The sequence below is a fragment of the Lissotriton helveticus genome, chromosome 6, assembly GCF_964261635.1.
Source record: "Lissotriton helveticus chromosome 6, aLisHel1.1, whole genome shotgun sequence".
Classification (NCBI taxonomy): domain Eukaryota; kingdom Metazoa; phylum Chordata; class Amphibia; order Caudata; family Salamandridae; genus Lissotriton; species Lissotriton helveticus.
Window position 1 is genome coordinate 1,389,130,838 of NC_136067.1, and position 26,175 is coordinate 1,389,157,012.

General features: G+C 45.6%; 1 protein-coding gene across 1 annotated transcript in view; it reads right to left on the minus strand.

The window, feature by feature from the left end:
• LOC144761751 (uncharacterized) overlaps positions 1-26,175 on the minus strand; it is a 1,311,126-nt gene that overhangs the window by 1,108,680 nt on the left and 176,271 nt on the right. The window lies entirely within an intron of this gene.

A 26,175-nucleotide genomic window follows, 5' to 3' on the forward strand; every position in this document is an offset into this window, starting at 1 on the left:
CTAGGATATGTGCGCATCCCAAATGAGAGTGTGTTTTTTTTGGAGATGACCTCTCTGGCCTCCAGTACCACAGTTGGTACCAAGCTTACCGGACTAACTACAGCTTTACAAATCGAACAAACGACCATGTTTTCCTCCTTTTTGCTAACACTAAAAAAGTCTCAAACTGGGGACTGGAGATGTCTGCTGGTGGTGGAAGTGCTACTTTCAATGCCAGATGAAGTGGAGGATGGGCGTGGCTGAATTTGACTCTGTTGTGCACTTACAGTACCACTACTTGAGGTAATGGAGGTCGAGCTGGATGGAGGTCCCTGCCGGCCCTTCTGACGAGAAAATATGGAAGCTGTAGGTCGTGTTGGTGTAGTAGTTACCTGCATTGGTGGTGGTACCAGTGCTGCGCCGCCTACATCACGCTCAGCAGCAATTCGGGATAGGGTAAAAAAGTCTGTCTGCTGCATGCCCTCTGGGCCTGGAGTGACGACTGTGATGACTGGGTCGTCGTCAGACTGTTCATCAGCAGCAGAATACAACACTTCTTGTTCGTCGTCATCACCCATAAGTGGAAGCCTTGCGGGAACCTTCCTTTTAGGCTTAGCTACCTTTGTCGGCTCATGGCGTGCCTCACTCTCAGACTGCATTGGTGGGTATACCGCTATCGAACGTGTGGCTTGCTCACTTCCAGCATTTTTGGTACGCCAGCAGTGGGCCTTTATAAAATAAGGAAACAAGATTGTTGTATTTAACCTAAAACCCTGGAACCCTCTACTCCATTTAATGCAAATGCAAAGGAGATGACCTCCATATACTATGCACATGAATATGATAAATGATGAAGATATATGCACTTTATTTGTTAATAGGGACATTTAAGCAGCCTCACAAGAATGGTAGGCGGGCTCACGAAATGTAGACACATTTGAAACATACATGTCGCTGATTTCATATGACAACTGTGTTTTTGAGAATATGGACCTGGTTCTCCTATAGTCACAGCGAGTGCTTAGACACCGAGCTACTCCAGAAGCTCCATGATGCCTTACGATTACCTTTGGCCTGAAAAAGCTCTCAGCACATGAATGCATTGCATTACCATTTCAGACTGTGTAGAAGGAGTTTAGCCTTCGTGAGCGCAGTAAATGGGCCAACTTGTTTTTAAACAACCAGAAAGCGAGTACTGCTAATATTTGTGTCTTTGTGTTGTTTTGTCTTTTTACATGTGTGTTGTTGATTGATGATCCCAATCGTATGGGCCAAGATTGCATTTAAGAAAAATTCACGTCAGGAGTAGTACGTTAGGCCCATTTCCCTCGACAGCTGGTATGAGTGAAGAAAGCTGCTAGAGGGTAAATACCGTGAATGCGGCAACTCACATATGGTTTGGAAAGGTGGCATACTGGGTTTTTAATGTGTGTATTATTGTGCTTTCCTCTACTTGACAGTCGACACAGAACGAAGTGTCCAACAGTGGTGCGGTGACAAGGTGTGTAGCCCTGACGAATTTGCCGAAACTTTTGAGGCAGAGAAACATGTTGGCGATAGGTAATGGTATGTGATGTTAGCTACCAGCCTTTTTAATTCAACAGACCACGCCTGATAATCAGGAATAAAAGTTTGCGAATAGGTGTGCCTGTTGATTTTAATCACATTGTTCTGTCACTAGCAGAGCTATAGGTTCTGCTTTTGCGCACTTTTCACTTCTTTGGTTTTTTGTTTGGACACATTCTCGTTTTTATTTTTCAAACTGAATGACGACCAGTGATGAGAAAAGGGGCCCAGTCTGGTGAGTACCTGCCAGTTACCCCGAGGGTGGTGTTCCCGTGAGGTGTCATTCATTTCGCCACACATCTTTTTGGTAAATATATTTTTTGCAGAAATTTATTTTGCACAATTCCAACTTTATTTGGTGGATGCACTGTGTAGATTGAGTTTTCAGACATCCTGTGGTGTTCTGTGTAACTGTCAAGAGATGTTGGGCAATATACCACTCCTTTTTTTAAAAAATCGTTAAGGTATTGGACGTTTTGCAGTAATACCCCTGAAAAAAACGATAGTAGATAGGGGAGTGCAACAGTGATCACTGACATGAGACTGATCTGGTGCAAGGCATACTGACATTATTTACGCCCATAAGACAGGGTTTTGTGGTTATTGATGTTTTTTGAGTGGAGGGCAACCCTGTTCTTTCTTTTCCCTCTGAGCTCCTCTTTGTGATAGACTGTTTGTACGGCGGCTCAGCTGTGAGAGCTTTTTCATACTCAGGGAAGAATTAAGATTAGCTTCCCTTGTTTTAAACAATCACCGCAGGTGTACCCAGGTCCCTGCCCCTTTCTTTTTCTTCCTTGACAAATCTATGTTATCTCTTGTGTGTCGTGTTGTTTGTGAACACAAAAATCATTGCATACATTTTTCTGACGAGTAGTGTACATACCCACTACAGGAACTATAAATGGATAAAAACTGTTTAGCTTTTACTGACGAACAGATAGCGGCAATTCTAGCGGGCCCTTTGTTATTCCCTGGGGCTCCCCTACGAGGTACTACAACAGTAAAGGAGGAATGGGAACAATTGAGTACACTTAAAAAGAAATAGGTCAGAATTGCTCTACATGGAGCATTAATGACTGAGTATTACACGGATGGAGCAACACCAGCAAGTCTCCTAGTGAGGATCGAGCCATGTATATTCCTTGAGGATAGTACATTTAGGCTTGATTGGAGCTTCATTGCTAACAAGTGTACGAGAGATTGGCTTATACTCATCATTAGTACTGCCAAGAGGTTAAGCGAAGAACTTCTTAAAGAGATCCTTGACCTCGAAGAAACTATAAGGCAGGACACGACCCTGGTGGATACCAAAGAGCACCTTCAAAAGATCCAAGAAGACCTAGCTGATTATAAAAATTATATGGTTAACCAAAAATTAAAAGGACTGACCCGCAATTTAGAAAGGTACACACATGAATGCGCATTTCCCTATGTGAAAGACAAATGCTATCAAACGGTCCCAGAAAAACAGAATTTAGGGGGACGCTAAAGGGGGAGGGGCGCAAGACAATACACTAGACGCACCCCCAACCACTGGACTTTTGACAACACTTCCAGTGAGGAAGAAGAAGATATCCCTCAGGGTAACCGGGTCAGATTCAATCAGCAAGACCGCAGTAACAAAGACTTTGGAGTTCTTCTGAGGTCTTTTTTAGGTCAGGGCAAGAGGAACAACCCCAGAGGGGGTGGCCAAGCAGGAAGGGGTGGAAGTCGAGGCAATACACCCCCGCAATGGCAAGTTTATTCCCCCAAAGTGACCCGCAGTTGGGGTCGGATGCAGAACTAAGTCAAAGTATCGTGGTTAATCTATCGGAGCACGTACTTACGAGGATTGAGGAGAGAGTCCATAATAAAGGGCTGGGCTTCGTCCCCACTCCCGTACATGATTCTTTTAAATGCAGGATAGAGTTCCATGAAACCATGAGAAAAATCGAATTGAAAAAATTATTTGGTAACATCAAGCAAGACGATACGAGATCCTTCGGGACTGACGTTAGAAGACATCTACATTCTGCCCCCCGGCCACTGCGGTGGGACGTGAAGTAGCGTTTTTTTGAATCACTAGTCCTGCAAGACATAGAAAAAAATTGAAAACAATCAAGACACTTTGAGGTATAAGAACATGACCAAAGATGACTGGGAGGCCATCAGGAGTCTCCAGGGCAACTGCTCCTTGACTATAAAGTCAGCGATAAGGGTGGGGCGGTGGTCGTCCTCAACTCTAAAGACTATGATGCTGAAGTCATGTGCCTTTTGGGGGTGCGTGCTAACTATTAACCCATCAACCGTGACCCAGTAGAGGAATTACTTAAGATCATACGTGAGATGGTGGGCCAAGCTAGGGAAAAGAAGTGGATTTCAGCGAAGGAGGCAGAGTTCCTGGTGAATGACAACCCCTGGACTCCGTCCTTCCATATACTCCCTAAAATACACAAGCCTGCCCGCCCTCCGCCAGGCCTATAGTTTCGGGCATTCAGTCCGTTTTGGAGCCCCTCTCACAGTACGTGGATTTTTTTCTGCGAGAGTCAGTTGTGAATCAAAAGTCATTCATCAAGGATACCACCGAAGTACTCAATATTCTAGAAAATATGCAGTTTGATCCCAGCAAGGAGTTCCTTGTAATCATCGACATCGAGTCGCTATACACCTGCTACGCTGGTGGCAGCAGCTCGCGCCCTGGGGGACCAAGAATGGTTTTATGACACAACTCAATCTTTTGTGTTACAGTGCGTCGAACCTGACCTCACGAGGAACTATTTTAGCTACAAAGATCAGCTATATCTCCAGATCTCTGGTACTTCTATGGGGGCCACTATGGCCCCCAGCCTGGCCTGTATTTACGTTGGGCAATCCATCTAGTAACCCCTTCCAGAGCCATCTCAGGCTCTGGAGGAGGTATATCGACAACGTGCTCTGTATCTGGTCGGGAACTGAGGAGGATTTGGTTTCCTTCCTTCAGTGGCTCAATGTCCAGGATCCAAGTTTAAAATTCACTTGGTCCTGTAATCAGTACAGGGCAGTGTATTTGGACTTGGTCATTGAGTTCAAAGATGATCCCATCAACACTTGTGTTCATCAAAAGCTTACTGACAGGAACTCTTTGCTTCAGTATGATTCATTGGGGTGCAAAAGGGTGTGGTGATGGACGGATCATCTGAACCAATCAAACACTCACACCCAGTCAACAGATCTGGGTTTAATCCATCACCGTTCTTTAGCCCACTCTGCCACCCCAGTTCAGACATGGCCATATGCAAATCAGTCTGACCCTGTGTCCTCATGGGAACAGTCCAGCCCGAACTGCCAAGCCATGCCTTCCCTGGACCGGAAACAAGCTTCCGAGTACCGGTTTCTGGCATTTCAGCCGTTTTCATCCCGGCTTGCTTGAATCCAGTGGCAAAGTGAGCAAGGGACTCACATCTGAGCATACCCTGCCAACTTATGGCGAACAAAGTGGTACAAAAGGGGGTGGTGATGGACGGAGCATCTGAACCAGTCAACCACTCACACCCAGTCAACAGATCTGGGTTTAATCCATCACTGTTCTTTAGCCCACTCTGCCACCCCAGTTCAGACATGGCCATATGCAAATCAGTGTGACCCTGTGCCTCATGGGAACAGTCCAGCCCGAACTGCCAAGCCATGCCTTCCCTGGCCCGGAAACAAGCTTCCGAGGACCGGTTTCTGGCATTTCAGCCGTCTTCAGCCCGGCTTGCTTGAATCCAATGGCAAAGTGAGCAAGGGACTCACGTCTGAGCATACCGTGCCAACTTATGGCGAAAAAAAGTGGTACAAAAGGGGGTGGTGATGGACGGAGCATCCGAACCAATCAACCACTCACACCCAGTCAACAGATCTGGGTTTAATCCATCACCGTTCTTTAGCCCACTCTGCCACCCCAGTTCAGACATGGCCATATGCAAATCAGTCTGACCCTGTGCCCCATGGGAACAGTCCAGCCCGAACTACCTAGCCATGCCTTCCCTGGACCGGAAACAATCTTCCGAGGACAGGTTTCTGGCATTTCAGCTGTCTTCAGCCCGGCTTGCTTGAATCCAGTGGCAAAGTGAGCAAGGGACTCAGGTCTGAGCATACCCTGCCAACTTATGGCGAACAAAGTGGTACAAAAGGGGGTGTTGATGGACGGAGCATCTGAACCAATCAAAAACACACACCCAGTCAACAGATCTGGGTTTAATCCATCACCGTTCTTTAGCCCACTCTGCCACCCCAGTTCAGACATGGCCATATGCAAATCATTCAGACCCTGTGCCTCATGGGAACAGTCCAGCCCGAACTGCCAAGCCATGCCTTCCCTGGACCGGAAACAAGCTTCCGAAGACCGGTTTCTGGCATTTCAGCCGTCTTCAGCCCGGCTTGCTTGAATCCAGTGGCAAAGTGAGCAAGGGACTCACGTCTGAGCATACCCAGCCAACTTATGGTGAAAAAAAGTGGTACAAAAGGGGGTGGTGATGGACGGAGCATCTGAACCAATCAACCACTCACACCCAGTCAACAGATCTGGGTTTAATCCATCACCGTTCTTTAGCCCACTCTGCCACCCCAGTTCAGACATGGCCATAAGCAAATCAGTCTGACCCTGTGCCTCATGGGAACAGTCCAGCCCGAACTGCCAAGCCATGCCTTCCCTGGATTGGAAACAAGCTTCCGAGGACTGGTTTCTGGCATTTCAGCCGTCTTCAGCCCGGCTTGCTTGAATCCAGTGGCAAAGTGAGCAAGGGACTCACGTCTGAGCATACCCTGCCAACTTATGGCGAACAAAGTGGTACAAAAGGGGGTGGTGATGGACGGAGCATCTGAACCAAACAACCACTCACACCCAGTCAACAGATCTGGGTTTAATCCATCACCATTCTTTAGCCCACTCTGCCACCCCAGTTCAGACATGGCAATATGCAAATCAGTCTGACCCTGTACCTCATGGGAACAGTCCAGCCCGAACTGCAAAACCATGCCTTCCCCGGACCGGAAACAAGCTTCCGAGGGCCGGTTTCTGGCATTTCAGCAGTCTTCAGCCCGGCTTGCTTGAATCCAGTGGCAAAGTGAGCAAGGGACTCACATCTGAGCATACCCTGCTAACTTATGGCGAACAAAGTGGTACAAAAGGGGGTGATGATGGACGGAGCATCTGAACCAATCAACCACTCACACCCAGTCAACAGATCTGGTTTTAATCCATCACCGTTCTTTAGCCCACTCTGCCACCCCAGTTCAGACATGGCCATATGCAAATCAGTCTGACCCTGTGCCTCATGGGAACAGTCCAGCCTGAACTGCCAAGCCATGCCTTCCCTGGACCGGAAACAAGCTTCCGAGGACCGGTTTCTGGCATTTCAGCCGTCTTCAGCCCGGCTTGCTTGAATCCAGTGGCAAAGTGAGCAAGGCACTCACTCTGAGCATACCCTGCCAACTTATGGTGAACAAAGTGGTACAAAAGGGGTGGTGATGGACGGAGCAACTGAACCAATCAAACACTCACACCCAGTCAACAGATATGGGTTTAATCCATCACCGTTCTTTAGCCCACTCTGCCACCCAAGTTCAGACATGGCCATATGCAAATCAGTCTGACCCTGTGCCCCATGGGAACAGTCCAGCCCGAACTACCTAGCCATGCCTTCCCTGGACCGGAAACAAGCTTCCGAGGACAGGTTTCTGGCATTTCAGCTGTCTTCAGCCCGGCTTGCTTGGATCCAGTGGCAAAGTGAGCAAGGGACTCACGTCTGAGCATACCCTGCCAACTTATGGCGAACAAAGTGGTACAAAAGGGGGTGTTGATTGACGGAGCATCTGAACCAATCAAACACTCACACCCAGTCAACAGATCTGGGTTTAATCCATCACCGTTCTTTAGCCCACTCTGCCACCCCAGTTCAGACATGGCCATATGCAAATCATTCAGACCCTGTGCCTCATGGGAACAGTCCAGCCCGAACTGCCAAGCCATGCCTTCCCTGGATTGGAAACAAGCTTCCGAGGACTGGTTTCTGGCATTTCAGCCGTCTTCAGCCCGGCTTGCTTGAATCCAGTGGCAAAGTGAGCTAGGGACTCACGTCTGAGCATACCCTGCCAACTTATGGCAAACAAAGTGGTACAAAAGTGGGTGGTGATGGACGGAGCATCTGAACCAAACAACCACTCACACCCAGTCAACAGATCTGGGTTTAATCCATCACCATTCTTTAGCCCACTCTGCCACCCCAGTTCAGACATGGCAATATGCAAATCAGTCTGACCCTGTGCCTCATGGGAACAGTCCAGCCCGAACTGCCAAACCATGCCTTCCCCGGACCGGAAAAAAGCTTCCGAGGGCCGGTTTCTGGCATTTCAGCAGTCTTCAGCCCGGCTTGCTTGAATCCAGTGGCAAAGTGAGCAAGGGACTCACATCTGAGCATACCCTGCTAACTTATGGCGAACAAGTGGTACAAAAGGGGGTGATGATGGACGGAGCATCTGAACCAATCAACCACTCACACCCAGTCAACAGATCTGGTTTTAATCCATCACCGTTCTTTAGCCCACTCTGCCACCCCAGTTCAGACATGGCCATATGCAAATCAGTCTGACCCTGTGCCTCATGGGAACAGTCCAGCCCGAACTGCCAAGCCATGCCTTCCCTGGACCGGAAACAAGCTTCCGAGGACCGGTTTCTGGCATTTCAGCCGTCTTCAGCCCGGCTTGCTTGAATCCAGTGGCAAAGTGAGCAAGGCACTCACCTCTGAGCATACCCTGCCAACTTATGGTGAACAAAGTGGTACAAAAGGGGTGGTGATGGACGGAGCAACTGAACCAATCAAACACTCACACCCAGTCAACAGATCTGGGTTTAATCCATCACCGTTCTTTAGCCCACTCTTCCACCCCAGTTCAGACATGGCCATATGCAAATCATTCAGACCCTGTGCCTCATGGGAACAGTCCAGCCCGAACTGCCAAGCCATGCCTTCCCTGGACCAGAAACAAGCTTCTGAGGACCGGTTTCTGGCATTTCAGCCGTCTTCAGCCCGGCTTGCTGGAATCCAGTGGCAAAGTGAGCAAGGGACTCACGTCTGAGCATACCCTACCAAGTTATAGCGAACACAGTGGTACAAAAGGGGGTGGTGATGGACGGAGCATCTGAACCAATCAAACACTCACACCCAGTCAACAGATCTGGGTTTAATCCATCACCGTTCTTTAGCCCACTCTGCCACCCCAGTTCAGACATGGCCATATGCAAATCAGTCTGACCCTGTGCCTCATGGGAACAGTCCAGCTCGAACTGTCAAGCCATGCCTTTCCAGGACCGGAAACAAGCTTCCGAGGACCGGTTTCTGGCTATTCAGCCGTCTTCAGTCCGGCTTGCTTGAATCCAGTGGCAAAGTGAGCAAGGCACTCACCTCTGAGCATACCCTGCCAACTTATGGTGAACAAAGTGGTACAAAAGGGGGTGGTGATGGACGGAGCATCTGAACCAATCAAACACTCACACCCAGTCAACAGATCTGGGTTTAATCCATCACCGTTCTTTAGCCCACTCTGCCACCCCAGTTCAGACATGGCCTTATGCAAATCAGTCTGACCCTGTGCCTCATGGGAACAGTCCAACCCGAACTACCTAGCCATGCCTTCCCTGGACCGGAAACAAGCTTCCGAGGACAGGTTTCTGGCATTTCAGCTGTCTTCAGCCCAGCTTGCTTGAATCCAGTGGCAAAGTGAGCAAGGGACTCACGTCTGAGCATACCCTGCCAACTTATGGCAAACAAAGTGGTACAAAAGGGGGTGGTGATGGACGGAGCATCTGAACCAATCAAACACTCACACCCAATCAACAGATCTCGGTTTAATCCATCACTGTTCTTTAGCCCACTCTGCCACCCCAGTTCAGACATGGCCATATGCAAATCATTCTGTCCCTGTGCCTCATGGGAACAGTCCAGCCCGAACTGCCAAGCTATGCCTTCCCTGGACCGGAAACAAGCTTCCGAGGACCGGTTTCTGGCATTTCAGCCGTCTTCAGCCCGGCATGCTTGAATCCAGTGGCAAAGTGAGCAAGGGACTCACGTCTGAGCATACCCTGCCAACTTATAGCGAACAAAGTGGTACAAAAGGGTGTGGTGATGGACGGAGCATCTGAACCAATCAAACACTCACACCCAGTCAACAGATCTGGGTGTAATCCATCACTGTTCTTTAGCCCACTCTGCCACCCCAGTTCAGACCTGGCCATATGCAAATCAGTCTGACCCTGTGCCTCATGGGAACAGTCCAGCCCGAACTGCCAAGCCATGCCTTCCCTGGACCGGAAACAAGCTTCCGAGGACTGGTTTCTGGAATTTCAGCCGTCTTCAGCCCGGCTTGCTTGAATCCAGTGGCAAAGTGAGCAAGGGACTTACGTCTGAGCATACCCTGCCAACTTATACCGAACACAGTGGTACAAAAGGGGGTGGTGATTGACGGAGCATCTGAACCAATCAAACACTCACACCCAGTCAACATATCTGGGTTTAATCCATCACCGTTCTTTAGTCCACTCTGCCACCCCAGTTCAGACATGGCCATATGCAAATCAGTCTGACCCTGTGCCTCATGGGAACAGTCCTGCCCGAACTGCCAAGCCATGCATTCCCTGGACCGGAAACAAGCTTCCGAGGACCGGTTTCTGGCATTTCAGCCGTCTTCAGCCCGGCTTGCTTGAATCCAGTGGCAAAGTGAGCAAGGGACTCACGTCTGAGCATACCCTGCCAACTTATAGCGAACAAAGTGGTACAAAAGGGGGTGGTGATGGACTGACCATCTGAACCAATCAAACACTCACACCCAGTCAACATATCTGGGTTTAATCCATCACCGTTCTTTAGCCACTCTGCCACCCCAGTTCAGACATGGCCATATGCAAATCAGTCTGACCCTGTGCCTCATGGGAGCAGTCCAGCCCGAACTGCCCAGCCATGCCTTCCCTGGACCGGAAACAAGCTTCCGACGACCGGTTTCTGGCATTTCGCCATCTTCAGCCCGGCTTGCTTGAATCCAGTGGCAAAGTGAGCAAGGGACTCACGTCTGAGCATACCCTGACAACTTATGGCGAACAAAGTGGTACAAAAGGGGGTGGTGATGGACGGAGCATCTGAACCAAGCAAACACTCACACCCAGTCAACAGATCTGGGTTTAATTCATCACCGTTCTTTAACCCACTCTACCACCCCAGTACAGACATGGCCTTATGCAAATCAGTCTGACCCTGTGCCTTAGGGAACAGTCCAGCCCGAACTGCCAAGCCATGCCTTCCCTGGACCGGAAACAAGCTTCCGAGGACTGGTTTCTGGCATTTCAGCCGTCTTCAGCCCGGCTTGCTTGAATCCAGTGGCAAAGTGAGCAAGGGACTCTCATCTGAGCATAGCCTGCCAACTTATGGCGAACAAAGTGGTACAAAAGGGGGTGGTGATGGACGGAGCATCTGAACCAATCAAATACTCACACCCAGTCCACAGATCTTGGTTTAATCCATCACCGTTCTTTAGCCCACTCTGCCACCCCAGTTCAGACATGGCCATATGCAAATCAGTCGGATCCTGTGCCTCATGGGAACAGTCCAGCCTGAACTGCCAAGCCATGCCTTCCCTGGACCGTAAACAAGCTTCCGAGGACCAGTTTCTGGCATTTCAGTCGTCTTCAGCCCGGCGTGCTTGAATCCAGTGGCAAAGTGAGCAAGGGACTCACGTCTGAGCATACCCTGCCAGCTTATAGCGAACAAAATGGTACAAAAGGGGGTTGGTGATGGACGGAGCATCTGAACCAATCAAACACTCACACCCAGTCAACAGATCTGGGTTTAATCCATCACCGTTCTTTAGCCCACTCTGCCACCCCAGTTCAGACATTGCCATATGCAAATCAGTCTGACCCTGTACCTCATGGGAACAGTCCAGCCCGAACTGCCAAGCCATGCCTTCCCTGGACCAGAAACAAGCTTCCGAGGATGATTCATATCATCCCGGGCATTGAGGTATAAACTCCCTGTGGGACAGTTCCTCCAGTACAGGAGGAACTGTTCAACGACTAATGCCTTTCTGGACCAGTCACAGGATCTGACCTCTAAGTTGAAGAAGCGCAACTATCCCAACAAAGTGGTTAGACATGCTAAAAAAAAAGAGCCCATAATACATCGCGCAGTGTCCTCCTCGAAAAAAACGTGAGGAGTAGAGAGGATTGCTTCCCAGTGGTTATGACATTTGACCCCTTGGCAACGAAAATTAGACAGTCTATACATAAACATTGGTCGCTTCTGTCAAATAACGAGTTGCGTATGCCACCACCCAGGTTTGCGTTCAGGAGAGCAAGTAATCTTAAGGATAAACTTGTACACACTCGTGAGCACATGGATAGAGCATTGAGTACCACCACCATTCCTAATAGGCACTATCCATGTGGCTCCTGTTCGGTGTGTCCACTTACCAAGAAAAGTACCAGTGTGACGTTGGCATCAGGCAAAGAATGGTTCTTGAATCATTTTAGCAATTGTAATACCACTCATGTGGTGTATCGACTGCTCTGTTAGTGCGGCTTGCAATACATTGGGTTCACTTCGCGAAAAATAAAGGTTAGAGTAGAAGAACACCTGAGCCCCATAAGGGCAGGGAAGCTCACGACTAAGTTAGTACAGCACTGCTTCAAGGAAAAACATTGTTTTACTTGGACTGTCCTAGAAAAAGTTAAGAGCACCACTCAGAATATTGAGAATGTGCTGTTATCTAAGGAAGCACGATGGATATATATAGAGAAAAGTGACAAAATTGGGCTCAATGAGATTATAGAGTGGAACAGAATCAAGCTGTAGGCACCTATGATTTAGCCCCATGCTCTTTGGTGTCCGCCAGGGCTCCGGTGGACTGTCCTGCTGAATGGCAGGACTGCACTCATGTAACATACTGCATATGCTTATTGAGTAGTTGCTTCAGCAATCATTGATCACACAGCAACTACACTCTGATCAACCTTTTAGATTGTGATTCTATATTTTGGGTATTTTGGTGCAGTGACAAAACCTTATATAGGAATGTGGTTCTTATTAGGAGGCTGTACTTTTCAAACGAACAAAGTTGTGATCTTTAACCCCCCTTTTTTTATGTTTTTTTATGTTGAAATACACCACTACAAGATGGCGGCCTATGACGCCGACGTTCGTTTCGTGACCTTTGTCACTGGGCGTCTATATGTCCTGTAATCCTTGTTAACATCATATTCATTAAGGCGATTTTCATTAGGACGCTGCACTGTTAAAACAGATAGAGATTTGAAATGTAACATCTTTTTGTGTCTAAACACGCGTTCATAATGCAAGTATAAGATGGCGGCCATTGACGCAGACGCTTGTCATGTGACCTTCGTCACCAAGCGTCTCCGCGTCCGGTAAGCCTTATTTCTGAAGGGCGGGGTGCGCTCCCGGAACAGAAGGAGACAGCACGCTCCGCGAGCAAACTCACGGTGAGGAGTAGGATATCTGCGTTTTAGGGGGACATACGTTGATCCTTTTGTTGAGGGCATTGTGAGGCGCATGAGGTACTGGGGCAATGTTTCCAGATTCCGTATCACGCTAATAGAGGGGTATTGCAAACATGCAAATGTGATCGATCGATTTAATATACCGCTATCGAACGTGTGGCTTGCCCTCTTCCAGCATTTTTGGTACGCCAGCAGTGGGCCTTTATAAAATAAGGAAACGAGATTGTTGTATTTAACCTAAAACCCAGGAACCCTCTACTCCATTTAATGCAGGGTGCAAAGGAGATGTTCTCCATATACTATGCACATGAATATGTTAAATGGTGAAGATATATGCACTTTATTTGTTAATAGGGACATATGAGCAGCCTCACAAACAATGGTAGGCGGGCTCACGAAATGTAGACACATTTGAAACATACATGTCGCTGATTTCATATGACAACTGTGTTTTTGAGAATATGGACCCGTTTGTCCTATAGTCACAGCAAGTGCTTAGACACCGAGCTACTCCAGAAGCTCTATGATGCCTTACGATTACCTTTGGCCGGAAAAAGCTTTTAACACATGAATGCGTTGAATTACCATTTCAGACTGCGTAGAAGGAGTTTAGCCTTCGTGAGCGCAGTAAATGGGCCAACTTGTTTTTAAACAACCAGAAAGCGAGTACTGCTAATATTTGTGTCTTTGTGTTGTTTTGTCTTTCTACATGTGTGTTCTTGATTAATGATCACAATCGTATGGGCCAAGATTGCATTTAAGAAAAATTCACGTCAGGAGTAGTACGTTAGGCCCATTTCCCTCGACAGCTGGTATGAGTGAAGAAAGCTGCTAGAGGGTAAATACCGTGAATGCGGCAACTCACATAAGGTTTGGAAAGGTGGCATACTGGGTTTTTAATGTGTCTATTATTGTGTTTTCCTCTACTTGACAGTCGACACAGAACAAAGTGTCCAACAGTGGTGCAGTGACAAGCTGTGTAGCCCTGACGAATTTGCCGAAACTTTTGAGGCAGAGAAACATGTTGGCGATAGCTAATGGTATGGAATGTTAGCTACCAGCCTTTTTAATTCAACAGACCACACCTGATAATCAGGAATAAAAGTTTGCGAATAGGTGTGCCTGTTGATTTTAATCACATTGTTCTGTCACTAGCAGTGCTATAGGTTCTGCTTTTGCGCACTTTTCACTTCTTTGGTTTTTTGTTTGGACACATTCTCGTTTTTATTTGTTGAACTGAATGACGACCAGTGATGAGAAAAGGGGCCCAGTCTGGTGAGTACCTGCCAGTTACCCCGAGGGTGGTGTTCCCGTGAGGTGTCATTCATTTCGTCACACATTTTTTTGGTAGATATATTTTTTGCAGCAATTTCTTTTGCACAATTCCAACTTTATTTGGTGGATGCACTGTGTAGATTGAGTTTTCAGACATCCCGTGGTGTTCTGTGTAACTGTGAAGAGATGTTGGCCAATATAACACTCCTTTTGTTAAAAAATCGTTAAGGTATTGGATGTATTGCAGTAATACCCCTGAAAAAAACGATAGTAGATAGGGGAGTGCAACAGTGATCACTGACATGAGACTTATCTGGTGCAAGGCATACTGACATTATTTACACCCATAAGACAGGGTTTTGTGGTTATTGAGGGGTTCCAATCAACATCAAGATCAACAGAAGGAAGGGGGCTTGAAGAAGAACTTGTAGTAGCCCTCCTTGACCTTTTTTCTTGCTGGGGATCTGATAGACAATGGATCATCATCAGGAGGAGTGGCTTCCTCGGATGATACCTCCACTTCAATCTCGATTTCCTGATGTGCCCCTACTTCTGGAGGAACAAGCATTTTGGGCAGTTGTGCCGCTTCATGCGCCTCTAGTTGCGCCTCTCCTTGTGCCTCTCCTTGCGCCTCCATTTGCGCCTCCACTTGCACCTCTCCTTGCGCCTCTCCTTGCTCCTCTCCTTGCGCCTCCACTTGCGCCTCCACTTGCGCCTCCACTTGCGCCTCCACTTGCGCCTCCACTTGTGCATGTACTTGCGCTTGTACTAGTTGCACCTGTGTTTGTCGTTGCGGCTGTGGTTGTTGAACACTTGTCAGATGAGTTACACCCTGCGTTGATTGGATGTTACTTTCTTGCGATGAGCCAACATCACTGATCGATGCTGATTGAACAATTAAAGTGGCTGCCTCTGCAGCACTCATGGCCTTGGACCTAACTTGGCGTGGTGGCACTGAGCCCAATGAAGTGGAGGTGCTGCTACCAGTTTGGTCCCCGGTGGATCCCGCTGCTGCAGGCGTAGTTTTTTCCCCCCAAAAAAAGTGTCTGTAGGCACACCAGTCTCCTTGGTAAGTGGCACCACTTGCTTCTTCTGCTCCTTCTTACTGGCAGTGGCACTGGCAACTTTCTTGGTGGAGGAGCTACGCCACCTTTCTTTGGGCCCATCTTCTTCAGATGTCAGAACAGCAGGCCGCAGTTGCTCGAGTTGCAGAGTTGTCTGTGGCCACACGTGACGTCACGTGACGTTGTGCTGCACAAACCGCAGCAGGACTTATTCCTGGCACTGATGATGAACGATGACTGATTTGTGGTTCTCTTGTGCACCTAAAAGCAAAGGAAGATAGAGGAACATCAGTTAAATAAATGTTGCATATGTCGTGCTTCAATTAATATTTGCAACTAGGCATTTATTTTTACAACACACCCAAAAACGGAAATACCCAAAATAAAAATTGCAATTCTAATCAAAAATGGATGTTTACATTAATAGAAGAGACACCCCACAGAAAGACTTGGCCCATGCACCACTGAGTACCCCTAGGAATAATGAATGAAAGCAAGGCAAACTGGATGCAGGCCTGAGCACACTGCCTGGCTTCAAAATGGCCTCTCGACCCCCACCACATGGCCACGCCCTGCGTGTACCAGGCCTCACTCAAAATGACCCTCACCGACATGGCCAAGCCCCAACAACACCCCAAAAAGTCGAAAAACACACAAAAATCACCCCAATCCAATGCCATCCATGCCCTCAATGATGTTTAAATTCAAGACACCCCACAGAAAGACTTGGCCCATGCACCACTGAGTACCCCTGGACATAATGGATGAAAGGAATGCAAACTGGGTGCAGGCCTGAGCACACTGCCTGGCTTCAAAATGCCCCCTTGACCCCCACCACATGGCCAGGCGCTGCCTGGACCAGGCCTCACTCAAAATGGCCCCCACCCACATGGCCAGGCCCCAGCAACACCCCAAAAAGTCGAGAAACACACAAAAATCACCCCAATCCAATGCCATCCATGCCCTCAATGATGTTTAAATTCAAGACACCCCACAGAAAGACTTGGCCCATGTACCACTGAGTACCCCTGGGCATAATGGATGAAAGCAAGGCAAACTGGGTGCAGGCCTGAGCACACTGCCTGGCTTCAAAATGCCCCCTTGACCCCCACCACATGGCCAAGCCCTGCCTGGACCAGGCCTCAATCAATATTGCCCCCCACCCACATGGCCAGGCCCGAACAACACCCCAAAAAGTCGAAAAACACACAAAAATCACCCCAATCCAATGCCATCCATGCCCTCAATGATGTTTAAATTCAATACACCCCTCAGAAAGACTTAGCCCTTGCACCACTGAGTACCCCAGGGCATAATGGATGAAAGCAAGGCAAACCGGGTGCAGGCCTAAGCACAATGCCTGGCTTCAAAATGGCCCCTTGACGCCCACCACATGGCCAGGCCCTGCCTGTACCAAACCTCACTCAAAATGGCCCACACCCACATGGCCAGGCCCCAACAACACCCCAAAATGTCGAAAAACAAACAAAAATCACCCCAATCCCATGCCATCCATGCTCTCAATGATGTTTAAATTCAAGACACTCCACAGAAAGACTTGGCCCATGCACCACTGAATACCCCTGGGCATAATGGATGAAAGCAAGGCAAACTGGGTGCAGGCCTGAGCACACTGCCTGGCTTCAAAATGGCCCCTTGACCCCCACCACATGGCCAGGCCCTCCCTGGACCAGGCCTCAAAATGGCCCCCACCCACATGGCCAGGCCCCAACAAAACCCCAAAAAGTAATAAAAAAACACACCAAAATCACCCCAATCCAATGCCATCCATGCCCTCAATGATGTTTAAATTCAAGACACCCCACAGAAAGACTTGGCCCATGCACCACTGAGTACCCCCGGGCATAATGGATGAAAGCAAGGCAAACTGGGTGCAGGCCTGAGCACACTGCCTGGCTTCAAAATGGCCCCTTGACCCCCACAACATGGCCAGGCCCTGCCTGTGTAGTGTAGTTCCTATTTTCCCAATAGGCTCTGCGCATTGGAATAATATCTTCAATAGTATAGACGTAGGACAGAGGTTAACTAGGTCTTCTACTGACGATATTAGACTTAAGTTTTGTGTGCCAGCAAGCTCAGAGTTCACTAGAAACTTTCTCGAATAGGCAAGGAGGGGTTTAACCTCCCTGGATAGACAAGAAGGGATTTAGTTTCTGACAACCATAGAACATGACAACTTTGCTCTCCCTAATCAAGAGTATATCTCTAGAGTCGTGTGAAAAAAAAGACAGCTATTTTACTCAGTCAATACGTGCATACTTAGTTTCACCAGATTGTAGAGAAAAGAAGAGACGGGCGTGTTCAATAAAAGGTGTTATTTATTGATCAGTCTCTTTTCTCATACAAGAGAAATGAATCGCTACAATTGCAATACTTATGGTTAAGTAAAGTGCATACAGTAAAAGCAGGATTATAAAATAATACTGTAAAAGCATTGATATGGTTTCTTAGCCATATGATACTTTAAAATGGATAAAAGATATACATACATATATACATTGAATAATCGTACTCAACTGGTGCTTCTAACTACGCCTACCCCGGTGTACCTGACCTAAGCCTAATACGTGGGAGGGAGTAAGTAAGTAGCAGTTTAAGTTAAGTTTGTTTTGCCAAGAATCTGACTCAAGAATTCTCTGTAAGGGGTTAGTCAGTTCAGTACCTGGGATTTAGAAGGCTGGAGGGCTGGTATCTCTTTCTCAGGACTCAGTATCCCAGTTACCCGCGAGGGCAAGCTGGAAACGCCAGAGGCTGGATTTCTCGGCAGGAGAAAAGACAGCGTCTCTCTCAGCGCGTCAAAAGGGAGGGGCAGCGTCCGTGGGCTTCCTGCATCAGCTGGGCTCTCCGGCACGTAGTCACTGCTCCAAGCTCATCACCACCGTGTCTTTGCTTAGGGCAGCGTCGGTATATTTATACCTGAAAGGTGCCGAGTTTGTTGTAAGGATGGACATAAGACGTCAGTAAGGATGTCATTAAGAACTGGTCGTTCTTACATTCTTTACAGGAGTTCTCGAACGAAATCAAAACAATAGCTTCAGGGGATTTCCCAGGTCTGCTGGTGGGTTGGTTTGTTTAGAGAACTCGGTGTGCTTTCTAGGGGGCTGGAGAATAGTGCTTGCTTAATGTGACAGCATGCACTATGACTTAATCTGAAAACGGGTTTCTGTGCCGTTGTATGGATATTAGTGAATTATTAACTGGACAAGGGTCAGAAACAGGAGTATCGATACAGGTCCCTAGATAAACATACTACACCCACTCCACGCATTTATGTACATATTTACTAACCTAAGCAATAGTAAACATAACTAATAGTGCATGTGTATACTGAACCACCCCAAAATACATGTTTTTTTTTTTTTTGCATTTTGAAAAAATGGCATTGCGAAATACACGAAAATGAGTATAGGTCCTGTATGCATTCAAGCAGTGTAATCATTCAAAAAAGGATGCACATTTTATATCAGCATGAATGATTTGCGAAATTACACATGAAATGGCTCTTAATACAGAAGAAAAAGTGCGAGACCACTTCATCACATATAAATACAATCACTTGTAAATAAGCTAGAGGTTGAGGTAATGTAATGTCTCCAGAGTTCCAAAAAATAGAAGCTCTGTTCTCTAAGAATAGTTTTACTTTAAGCAGAAGATAAGTGCCAAGAAAAGGTAAATATTCTGGATTTGGAAAAAAGTTTTCGTTTTCAGGGGAAGAAGGAAAAAAGTTCTCAGTAGCTTTGTTTTTAGAGCTGAAGGCCAAATTTAGTGTTCAAGGGAACGCTGTGTGCACGTTTGCTTAAAGTCACTCTCTCTGTTCTGTTGAAAACATAATTTCAGACAGACTCTCAAAAAAACAGTCTACTGCCTCAGGTGAAAGTTCGACTAGGTTGGAAAATGTCGCTACCATGCAGTCATGCGCATGATCGCTTTCAGTGATGTTTCGATCAGCATTGCTTACAGAAGGTCGTACCTGGTTGATGCTGCTCTCATCTTGTACTTCACTACCCTTCAATCGTAGTGGTGAAGTCTCCACGAATGCCGTCATCAGGATAGGTAGCCGCTGGGGACAGCACAATGCATGAGTCTTTACTGGACCCAACAAAGTATCTGCATCCAATGGTACATCTGATTGTAGTGTAAGACAGGTGTCCAACACGCATTCTTCGCCGCATAGCATGCATCTCAATACAGGTAAGACACAATCCTGCCATATGGGTCTGAACGAAAGAAACCAGGTCATATTCAGATCTCTTAGCCGGGCTAATCCAAGGACTTTAGTTATGCGGTCCCGGTAGCGTATAGCTAGGATCGTTTCTTCCATTGTTGTTGGAGTCTTGTCTGTGACATGGCTTGCCATAACGAAGCAGGAGTAGCAAATATAGGATGCCTGCTACGAGTCCCAACAGGAGTGGAAGTCCGCCAAAGATGGAATGGACGAAATTAGGAAAATTAGGAAAAATACCCAGGACTGCTTTGAATGGTGTTAACAGTCCCGAAAAAACGGTCTTAAATACACTCGCGATACCATTTGTATCAGAAATATTTAAGATTTCGTTTAGCATTTCTGCGAAGTGTAGGGGGCAGTTTGTTGATAACAATGCATGTATCTCTCCCGTTGTCCTTGCAACTTGGAGATCATACGTTTCTTTTGATGACGTGAAGTGAACTGGCGTCTGTAGGAGCACAGTCTTCATTCTGCTTAAAGTATCAATTCGAATAGAAGAGATTTTCAAACTGGGCCAAATTTTTCCCCTCCCTGTCTGGAGCGTCATTCAGAAAAAATACTCTCTCACAACAAGTGACCATGGAGCTCACGCTTATGAGATAAGGTTTTCCTGGCAGTAAGCCACAACATCTGTGATCTACAATTAGAATGTAACTCCCGTTAGAAAGTCTTCTAAAGAATGGTTCTATTTGTGTTGCAGGTGTGCCGAGCTGGTGACATGAAAGGTTATTTGAAGTCCCTTCACAGGCCCCATGCAAACTTATACCCTGACACAGAAGTATACCACTTAGTGATTTTTCACAATTATTACCACTAAGAAATACACTCTGTCCTTTATTACTGTAACATGTGTGTGTATAAGGTAAGTTCCATGTTGACTTAATGTATCCTTTACCCAACCCTTCATACTGGCCTGCCTGTATATATTTTTGGCAGTATCGAAACTGAAAAGTCATTATCGGAATAGTTATTATCCCGTGTATTATCCATTCAATGACAGGTCGTTCTGACATTGTCAATGGTAATCTCTCAAGTTTTTCAATGCTCAGAATTGTATACTCTGCACCCTTTTGTGCCAAGCTGATTTGTGTATCAGTAAGGTTAAAGATACTGAATAATGACGTTGTGTTGATTAAACGCCAAGGCACGTAGCCTGAACGCAGATTTTGTAACGTCCAGCCAAGCTGTACAATAGAATGCAGTTGTGACTGACCGTGTTGCAACATCAGTAAGTCTTGCTCTATTATATCGATTGCAGATGATACAATACTGTCCAGTGAATATATTCTGGAAGACAGAGTCATTAACCCATTGTCTACAACAGAAAGTGATTTTTCCAAATTAACACGGTCAATTTCCCGTATTTTTTCTGCTGTCTCAATTTGAGCTTCTTTCCAAGCTTCGTTGTAAGCTGCATATATAGAGGCCGCTATGAAACGTTTTTGACGCTGTTTGCGTGGTCCCATAATGAAATCACGCAAGTCAGCACCCTCTTTAAGTAAAGTCAAGTGTTGCTTAATTTCTACCAGTGTGGATGTATGTAGCCATTCGAGGCAGAGTTTCCCTACACTGTAAGTAGTTACAATCCCTGGATTTTGTTCAGGAATCTATCTTGACAGTTATTTGTGTCTGTGGGCCAGATCAACCATTTTTTCCAATCAGGATGTGTTCTGTTTTGGTTCAAAATATGGGATACGTCTATTTCAACATCTGTAGTGCTATTACTGTCAGGTGTTGGTTTTGGAATAGACGGTTTGTTTAATTCTTTAATTTTGGCTATGCCAAAACAGGTTGTCTGTTGAATTGTATCATTCAAAATCAAAATTTGTTCTGGGATCATGCAGGCTCTAAATAATGATTCTATACCTTGCACTTGCCAATCTCTTGTACCCCAGATTGTTTTCGTTTCAATATTATTGTTCCAGAAATCAAAATCGAATGTTTTCATTTTTTCAAAAAATGTCTCTGAATAGATTAATTTTGTGTTTGTAAGCATGGTTTTCATTCCTGTCTTATTTAACAATTTGAAATAAAATGTTTCTGCATTACTTGTGTTAAACCCTGAGAAGTATGAGAATTTATCATAAAATGTTTTTGAACTGCCTTTTGGTGGAGTTGCACAATGTTCCCATTGGTTATAATTTAAAACATTTCTAGGTTGAGCAGATTTATGCTCTTTAATGGTTACCATAGTCGTTGTAACAATACAACTGGTCATAATTAGATGAACCTTGCAAATAATCATGTTCTGTAAATTTAGCTGACATCACTAGATCTCATATCATATCATTAATACTTTCAAAGTCCCAATCATCAGCGAATGTGCTTGGTTTTACAAAGTCACTCAATGGAATCTTGAATTGATGAGGATACTTCAGGAGCTCGACCGGACCATAGATTTCGTAATCAGTTTTGTCCCATGCTACCCCACCGGGTATAGGATTGGCTGTGAAGTTTACTGAAGAAAGTTCTCTTTTCTCGATGTGCGAAGACTTGTGTGGTTGCATGACAAAGTTGATTTTCTGACTTGCTGTGTCCATTGTAACATATTTTCCCTCAATGAAATGTCCCAAGCATAGGACCATGATGAGCCAAAGTATGAGGACAAATACACCTAGTGCCACCCAAAATTCAATCCATGGAGAAATCAGATAGGTTTCTTTTAGTTGATGAAAGAGTTCCTTTGCTTTGTCTTTAAAAGTTTTTGTTGTCGGCTGTTCCTCGGGTTCACTTGGATCCTCAGAAGTTGATGAAGTAGCCTGATGCTGTTCTTTCAATTGTTTCAATTGCTTCTGGATTCCTTTTTGCTTTTGGAATTTGATTTGTTTCATTAGCATAGTCAGTGGTTACATCATTGTAGATTGGTGTTTCTTGATGTAAGATTTTGATTTGGGTTTCAAGAGGTTTAAGTTCCATGGCTTTGTTGCATAGTCCTTGTTGATTCACTGTAGGTTTATCAAATGTGATTAGTCTCTCAGTTTGAACCTCTGTGTTTGTAGCAAACTTTGGTGTTCTACTACTTCTTGGGAGTCCACTTGGCCTACTACTTGTTATTGGCCACATGATTGTGGTTTAACCAGGTCGATGGATACAACTCGGTTCTCCTTTTTACCAGCAAGGGGCGGTAATACTACTGATCTTGTCCCGTTGACAGACAAAACAGGTACTGCTTTTCTGTAAGAAGGCCCAAATTCCTTCTTTACCGCGATCTTCTCTCTGACCTGATCCCCGATGTTTGGAATCCAGACAGGCCTTGCTGGGACAGGTGGTTTCTCTTCAGTTGTTGTTGGCTGTTGTTTTAACTTTATGTTGCTCAGGTCTTTTCTTGTTTCATTTAAGTCCTGTAAAATAGCCAAACGATCTTTGATATCAAAGCATTTTTCTTTCACCACTGAAGTTTGACTATCGAGGTCCTGGATTAACATTCTAGTCCCAAACAATAATTCGTACGGACTGAGACCTCTCAGAGAATTTCTTGGCAGATTATTAAGACTACGTTGGACACTTATTAAATGTTTGACCCACCCAGCTCCCGAACCTAATACCTTTGCCGTTATAGATTGCTCTATGCCTTGGTTTTTTCTTTACACCATCCCGTTTCCCTCAGGAAGGAAGTGAGAAGAGTCCCGCAATGCAATGCTCATGCTGGCCATGCCCCCCCTATAAGCTCGAGAGCTAAAGGCAAGACATTGGTCAGAAAGTAGCATGCTCCTAGCGTATATGCCATTATAGACTCGCAAATCTTTTTATAACAGTTCAGACGTCAGCCGAGTGCTGGGATCTACTTTTATAAGTGAAAATAGTCTCTACTTGTTAATATGACGCATTATTCATGCTGGGTTTTTCTTTTTATTGTTTAATTCAATCTTGAGCGAAACGCCATGGTAATATACCGTCTCTCTCGCCACTGCGATCTCTGTTGCAGTCTGGGCAGTTTTTTGCAAATATGTGATGTTGCAGGCTCATTCCTGGCCACCAGTATATTGATTGTAATTCTTCCAGAGAATCCTTAAGCTTAAGGTGTCTAAGACCCTCACCCATATGTGCGTCTGCTATTAACAAGCCTCTCCTGTTCATGTTTGGGATTACTCTATCCCCCACTCCAGGGATTAGTGCAAAAGGAACGGAGTTTGCATCGATTATGTATGCATAATTGAGTGGATAGTTGATGGGTAGCGCTGCGCAGTCGCCATTTGATGACGTTTTTCACCGCTAGCATTGTTTTCCCGTCAATGTATTTTTCCGAACGCTTTTTTGTAGCTACGGAAGCCGATTTAGTTGCTTCCGCTGTGGCTGTCACAGCCAATGAATTCCCTGCAATGTGAACGCCATCACGCTGATGACTCAGTGAGTGTATCACGTGAGTCTTTGGTAGTTCTTTCTGTAAAAGAACTACCTGTTCCCAAAGCGATTTTTGCTTGATTGTGGCACCTGTGTCATCTTTGTAGCCGTTTTGAATCCATTTCTGTAAATCGTTATTGTATGATTTGACGCAGTAATACGAATCGCACACTAATAGTGTCGGGAATTCGCGATCGGCATTATCTAGCACCATTTTTAACGCTATTATTTCAGTTTGTTGCTCTGAATTATTTTCCACTGAGTGTGTTTTCGTAAACAGAGGTCTCAATTTACCTCCGCGCCACACGTCTTTTACAATCTCGCATGTGGCGTTATATGCTTGCTCTCCCCAAACTGAGGGTTGTATATTACACAGGCGTACTGTCGTATGGGCAGAATGTCGATTGGCAGAGGATATTCTCTTTCATATTCTAGATTTTTTAATTTTTTCATTTCCGGATCAAAGTAGTATTTCACTTTGTCTGTAGCAAGAGAATTTTCCCATTGTATCCATTTTGGATTTAGTGCCATAGTAGGTAAATTACATGGGCTTGTTAATGCCTCAAAAGCTGATTCCGCTGTTCTGACTGTAATACGTCTGCCGTCAGCTTGGTTTTTTTCTCTTGCTACAGCTGTTTGAACCGCATGAACAATGTTTTCCTTAATGCTGAACGTTTTTTCAGCTTCTGTGTACAAATGAGATTTGTATACTATTGGTACCGTTTCTCCCTCATTAGAGGTTAGGTATGTGTATCCGCATCTTCCTGGAATGACTCGGATTACAAGGTTGCGTGTGTTATCGCGTGTTTGTAGTTTTGTTTTAACTAACATGTCCGTTTGTAAAGATCTCAAAATTTCTGTGTGTTTTTGAGTCCAATTGATTCTTTTAAAATCTGGTTTTATTAGGTTGTAGAGAGGTTTAACCCTCTCTGCATAATTTAGAATGTAGGTTCTTCCGAAATTCAGGAAACCTAGAATTGATTGTAAGTTTTTCAGCGTTCTTGGATTACAGCACATTTCTCTAGGAAATTGTCAGCCAGGCTTTTGCCTTCACTTGATAGTTCATATCCTAAAAACAGGACAGTTAGATGGGCAATTCTTGACTTTTTGAAGTTGAATTTGTAACCCTCTGCTGCGAACCCAAGTATTATGGTGTTCACTCTTCTCAAGTGAGTATCCAAGTCATCATCTGTTAGATAGATGTCATCGACATAAGATAATGCCTCATCATCATATATTTGTAGTAACTCTGTTACTCTCGCTGAGAATAATCCTGGGCTGTTCTTGAACACCTGTGGCAAACAACAGAAATTTTTCTGCGAGCCATTTATCGAGAAAGCGGTCAAATATCTGCTTTCGGGTGCTATATTTTGACAAAAGAATCCATTAGAGATGTCTAATGTTGTTTTGTATTTTTTGCGCACTATGCTATTTATTAGTGCTGCACTGTGTGAGTTTTGTACTGCAAAAGGTTTGCAACATGAGTTTAGATGTCTGTAGTCCAAAACTAGACGATATGAATCGTCTGGCTTGGAGACAGGAAACAAAGGATTGTTCATTTGTGAGGTGCAAGTTTCAATCACCCCCTGGTATTCAAGTTGATCTAAGATCTCCCTGACCTGTTTTTTAGCTTCTTGCTTAATTGGGTACTGCCTCTGTGCAGTTTGTTGAGATTTTAACTGGATTTTGTGAGGAGGAGAGTCCTCATCCCATCCCACATGATTTTTATATAATGCAGGAGCCTTGGCTACTGCCTACTTCCTTGCAAGTGTATATTTTTTATGAATTGGAATGTGATTTGAGAAGGCAGGCATAATCATTTCTTCGCCATGAGGGCACTCCCTGACAAACTCCGGTGGCCAGTCTTTTTCAGCTAGAAGGATGTCATAGCCTTTGGAGAGATTATCCCAAAATAGACCCCTTATTTTCCTATTCTTATCTCCCTCTATACGCAATGTTATTTCATATATTTTATGAGGTTTGCTAACTCTGGTATCTGCAGTTTCCACCTGAATGTATTCATTCGTGTCCACCATCTCCAGATGATTCATCAGGATCTTGCGAGCTATGCTCACTTCTGCTGCGCTGTCTAGCATTGTCTGAGCCCACTCTCCGTTTTTCAGTTGTGTCCTCAGTATCCTCGGCATGTTTGATTACTTTAATACTGGCTACCTTCTTCTTTGGAAATTGTAACTTTTTAC